Here is a 5,130-nt window from a genome sequence, read left to right as displayed (position 1 = left end):
AAAGACTCCAACTGACATTCTCTTACTCAGATCAGTGCCCTGTTCAGCCATCATCCAAGAAACTTCCTCGTACAACAAAGGAGAACAAACACAGAGACCCACAGCCAGGCATTATGCAGACAGTAAGAGACCTTAGGACACTCAGCCCTAAACGGGATGTCTACACCAAATCCCTCTCATCAGAGCTCAGGGAACCTAACAAAAGAGGAGGCAGAAAGAGGGTAAGGGCAGAGGATGGAGAACATCAAGAAAAAAGGTCCTCTAAAGCAACATGATCAAAGTTCCTATGAAGACGCAGAGACTGAGACAGCATGGGCAGGGCCAGCATCAGTCCGCACCAGTTCTTCTGCATATGAATTTTGGCTTGTGGTCTAGTTTTTTACGGGATTCCTCACTGCAAATGACTGGGTCTCTGATTCTTATGCCTCCTGTTTGTCTTGTTCAACTCCAATATAATCATTCTTATTTTATCTTGGTTTCTTTTTATTATTTTGTTATAGTATATTATTATCTCTTAGAAATATGTCTTTTTCCTTTAATTAATTAATTAATTTATTCTCTTTACATCACAGTTCGAGCCCACCCCCTCTCCTGGTGCCCACCTTAGCTCCTTCACCATCCTCCATGCCTGTTTTCTAATGAGAGGCAGAAAGGGAGTGGATGTGGATGGGCGGGAAGGGGGGAGGAACTGGAAAGGAGGAGCAGAAGATTGGGAAACAATAATTAAGATATATTATGTGAGAGAAACATCTATTTTCAATAAAAAGGAAAAAATAAAAGTGATACACACACGTACAAAAAAAAAGTCTTCCTGTTTGCAGATGCTACAACCCTCCTCTATTTATTCTATGTATATATACACTGTAGCTATCTTCAGACTCACCAGGAGAGGGCATCAGATCCCATTACAGATGGGATACCATGTGGGTGCTGAGAATTGAACTCAGGACCTCTGGAAGAGGAGCCAGTGTTCTTAACTGCTGAACCATTTCTCCAGCCCCCAGAAGGCTCTTGAAGACGCTACCAAAATCTCTTTACAAGATTAATTCAACAACGTAGCCTTTTATGTGGACGCTGGGGATCTGAACTCAGGTCCATGTGCTTCTGAAATAAGTACCTGACCATGTTTCTCTTTCTTTCTTAATCTTTTTTCTTTCTTTCCTTTCCTTTCCTTTCCTTTCCCTTTCTTTCTTTCTTTCTTTCTTTCTTTCTTTCTTTCTTTCTTTCTTTCTTTCTTTCTTTCTTTCTTTCTTTCTTTCTTTCTTTCTGTCTTTCTGTCTGTCTGTCTTTTTTTCTGTCTGTCTGTCTTTCTTTCTTTCTTTCTTTCTTTCTTTCTTTCTTTCTTTCTTTCTTTCTTTCTTTCTTTCTTTCTTAAAGATTTATTTATTTTATGTATATGAGTACACCATTGTTCTCTTCAGACACCCCAGAAGAGGGCATCGGATCCCATTACAAATCATTGTGAGCCACCATGTGGTTGCTGAGAATTGAACTCAGGACCTCTGGGAGAACAGTTGGTGCTCTTAATCTCTGAGTTTCTCCAGCCCCCTTTCTTAAGTTTCTTTCTTTCTTTCTTTCTTCTTTCTTTCTTTCTTTCTTTCTTTCTTTCTTTCTTTCTTTCTTTCTTTCTTTCTTTCTTCCTTCCTTCCTTCCTTCCTTCCTTTCTTTTTTTTTGTTTGTTTTTTGTTTTTTGTTTTTTGTTTTTTGTTTTGGTTGTTTCAGACAGGATTTCTCTGTGTAGCCCTGGTTGTCCTGGAATTCGCTCTGTAGACCAGGCTGGCCTCAACCTCAGAAATCCGCCTACCTCTGCCTCCCAAGTGCTGGGATTATAGGCATGCACCACCATGCCCAGCTCTTAAGTTTCTTGAGTCAGAGTTTTCTGTGTAGCCTTGGCTGTTCTGGAACTTGCTCAATAGACCAGGCTGGCCTTGAACTCACAGAGATTCACCTGCCTCTGCCTCCTGAGAGCTGGGATTAAAGACTTCCACCTCATCATGACATTTTCATGTGTCTCTATATTGTTTTAGTCTACTCTCTCCCCGACCCCGATCTTCTTCCTGCAGGTTTTCTTACAGTCCTCCCCAGTACAGTTCCCTATTGTGCTTTCAAGTTGGTCACAGCATCCTGTTTCCCTCTTACCCTTCCCTTAGCATCTCTCTCTTCCTTCTCTCTCATGGTCTGCTTTCTAATTTCATAACACACACACACACACACACACACACACACACATATATATCTAAACTTGGGTCTAGGTGCCATACATGAGAAGATATGTTTTTTTTTATTTTTTACAAAAGTGCATTGGAAAAGACAGCATTGTGAACAATGGTGCTGGCAAACTGGATATTCACACGTAGAAGACGGATAGCTAGATTACTACCTGTCACCCTGTCCTAGAATCACAGACCTTAATGTAAGATCAGAACTTTGAATCTTCGTAGAGGAAGCAGAGAAAGTCTTCCACACAGACTCAGGCAGAGGTCTTCTCAACAGGAGACATCAAATTTACAGCCCTGCACAGCAAAGCAAACCATCAACCGGAACAAGAGAACCTATGGAATGCCAGATTTGTTATCCACTCATTTCATCTGACCAGACCTAATATCTAGAAAAAACAAACAAACAAACCTCAAAGCATTAAGCATAGGCAAGTACTTGTCTCCAAGTCTGATAACCTGAGTTTCATACTGGAAACTACATGATGGAAAGAATCAATTCTCACACCTCATCTCACCTCTACACATGTGCTGGCACACCCAAGTCACACATGCATACACACACATGCACGCACATACTAAATAAAACAAATACCAAGAGAACAAATAATCCAACCAATACACATATACACATATATATACATATACATACACATATACATATGCAAATAAGGGGGCTGAAGAGATGGCTCAGTTAAGAGCACTGGCTGCTCTTCCAGAGGTCATAGTTCAAGTTCCAGCACCTACATGGTGGCTTACAATCATTTATTAACTGTAGTCCCATGGGAACAGATGACCTCTTCTGGTGTGCAGACAAAATATTTACATACATAAAATAAATAAAATCTTTTTAAAAATAGGCAAATGAACCATACCGACAATTTCAAAAGTACAAACAGGGCCATCAAGATGGCTCAGCAGGAAGAGCCCTTACCACAAAAGTCTAGCAACCTAAATTTGGTCCTTGGAACTCTCATAAAGATAGAGGGAACTAACCTCATGAAGTTGTCCTCTCTCCTCTCTCTCTCTCTCTGTCTCTCTCTCTCTTCTCTCTTACTTTTTCTTTTTCTTTTCTTCCAGTTTGCCACTGGTGAGTTTATTACATGGTTATTAAGTTCAAATAAAAAAGGGAATAAAAACTAAAATTTGGCCAGGAGGTTGGAGGCAGAATCTGAGAGTACTTCTCCTGGTCCCTAGACTCCCTGGCCAAGTCATCTCCACTAACTGAGCTTGGTTCTACGCAGTTTTTCAATACTTGTATCTGTAGCGTGGACATCTCCTCTGTTTTCGCTGGAGCTCTGGGCTCCAGGCACCGGGGCTTTGGTGACAGCCCCATGGACACCCATGGTCTGAGCCATCATACTTGTAACATCGTGACATCGCTGGGATTGGAGGGCAGGAGGACTGTGCTGGAATCCTTGGCCAGTTTGCACTGCTCAGCCACGGCTGGCGAAGCTGCTGCATCTCCGTTATGTTGAGTCAGAGCCCCAGGCTGATTTTGAATCGCTTCAGCTTCAGCCACGGCCTTGGCCAGAACTGCACTGACTTCTCCTGCCGCCTGATTTATCTGTTCAGCCTTTTCTGCTTCAGAGGCCAGAATCTGAGCCTGTTTCCTCCCCTCTGCCACGTTGCTAGCTGACTCTCTTGTCCCTTCAGACTCTAGAACTGTGGCCCGCTTCCACTGCTCTGGCTCTATCTGCATCTGCATGGACTCTTTCCCTCGGGGTGGTACATAGATATCCTTGATCTCGTATCTCGGGCATCAGATACCCCAGCAGTCAGCAACCTGGTTGATGGCATCCACGATGTTGGCATTCAGCGACTCACGCTCCCGAAAAATTTTGTCCAGAGAGAGTTTGCCAAGCTCTGATCTCATAGTCGCCTGAGCTAACTGTGTGATGGCATACTCAGGGTCTTGCGCAGATAAAGGAGTCCAGCTATTTGTAGAATTTAATCGTCAAGAGTTACAGCTGACTGCTCGGCCACGTTCATAACAATTTCCTTGAGACTCTGCACACACCAGATAAGGTCTAACACGGGGATGAGGAACATTCAAGGCAGGTTCCAGAATCCGGTGGAACTGGCCCATTCGCTCCACCACCCAGGCCTCCTGCTGAGGCAGTCCAGAGGAGGCGCAGCGCGGAACACAGCCAGAAGCCTGCACAGAGCCCCTCAGCAAAAGGACTCCAATGCCCCCTCCGAGTGCGGCAGCCTCAGTGACCTCCCAAACCAATGAGAGGTGGAGCCTCTCTTACTTTTCTAGGACCAATAAATACATGAAAAACGTTCAGCATCTACAGCTAGCCATCAGGAAAATGAAATGCATTTCACAACCATATCCAATATATAGAAGAACTTATGAAATTAGATTCCAGAGAACCAAATAACCCTACTAAAAAATGGGGTACAGGACTAAACAAAGAATTCTCAGCTGAGGAAACTCGAATGGCTGAGAAGCACCTAAAGAAATGTTTATCCTTAATCATCAAGGAAATGCAAATCAAAACAACCCTGAGATTCCACTTCACACCAGTCAGAATGGCCAAGATCAAAAACTCAGGGGACAGCAGATGCTGGCGAGGATGTGGAGAAAGAGAAATATTCTTGCACTGCTGGTGGGATTGCAAGTTGATACAATCACTGTGGAAATCAGTCTGGAGGTTCCTCAGAAAATTGAACAGTTGAATAGTTGAGGACCCAACTATACCATTCCTGGGCATATACCCAAAAGATGCTCCAACATATAACAAGGACACACGCTCCACTATGTTCATAGAAGCCTTATTTATAATAGCCAGAAGCAGGAAAGAACCCGGATGTCCTGCAACAGAGAAGTGGAGGTACATTTACACAATGGAATCCTACTCATATCAAAAACAATGAATTCATGAAATTCTTAGGCAAATGGATGGAA

General features: G+C 43.1%; 1 pseudogene; it reads right to left on the bottom strand.

The window, feature by feature from the left end:
- Window positions 1-3,436: 3,436 nt before the first annotated feature.
- Window positions 3,437-4,320, bottom strand: LOC127671993 (stomatin-like protein 2, mitochondrial; annotated as a pseudogene).
- Window positions 4,321-5,130: the final 810 nt, after the last annotated feature.

Source organism: Apodemus sylvaticus, chromosome 21 (genome assembly GCF_947179515.1).
Source record: "Apodemus sylvaticus chromosome 21, mApoSyl1.1, whole genome shotgun sequence".
NCBI lineage: Eukaryota > Metazoa > Chordata > Mammalia > Rodentia > Muridae > Apodemus > Apodemus sylvaticus.
Note: the sequence above shows the minus strand (reverse complement) of the source record. Positions and strands in the feature narration are given on the sequence as shown.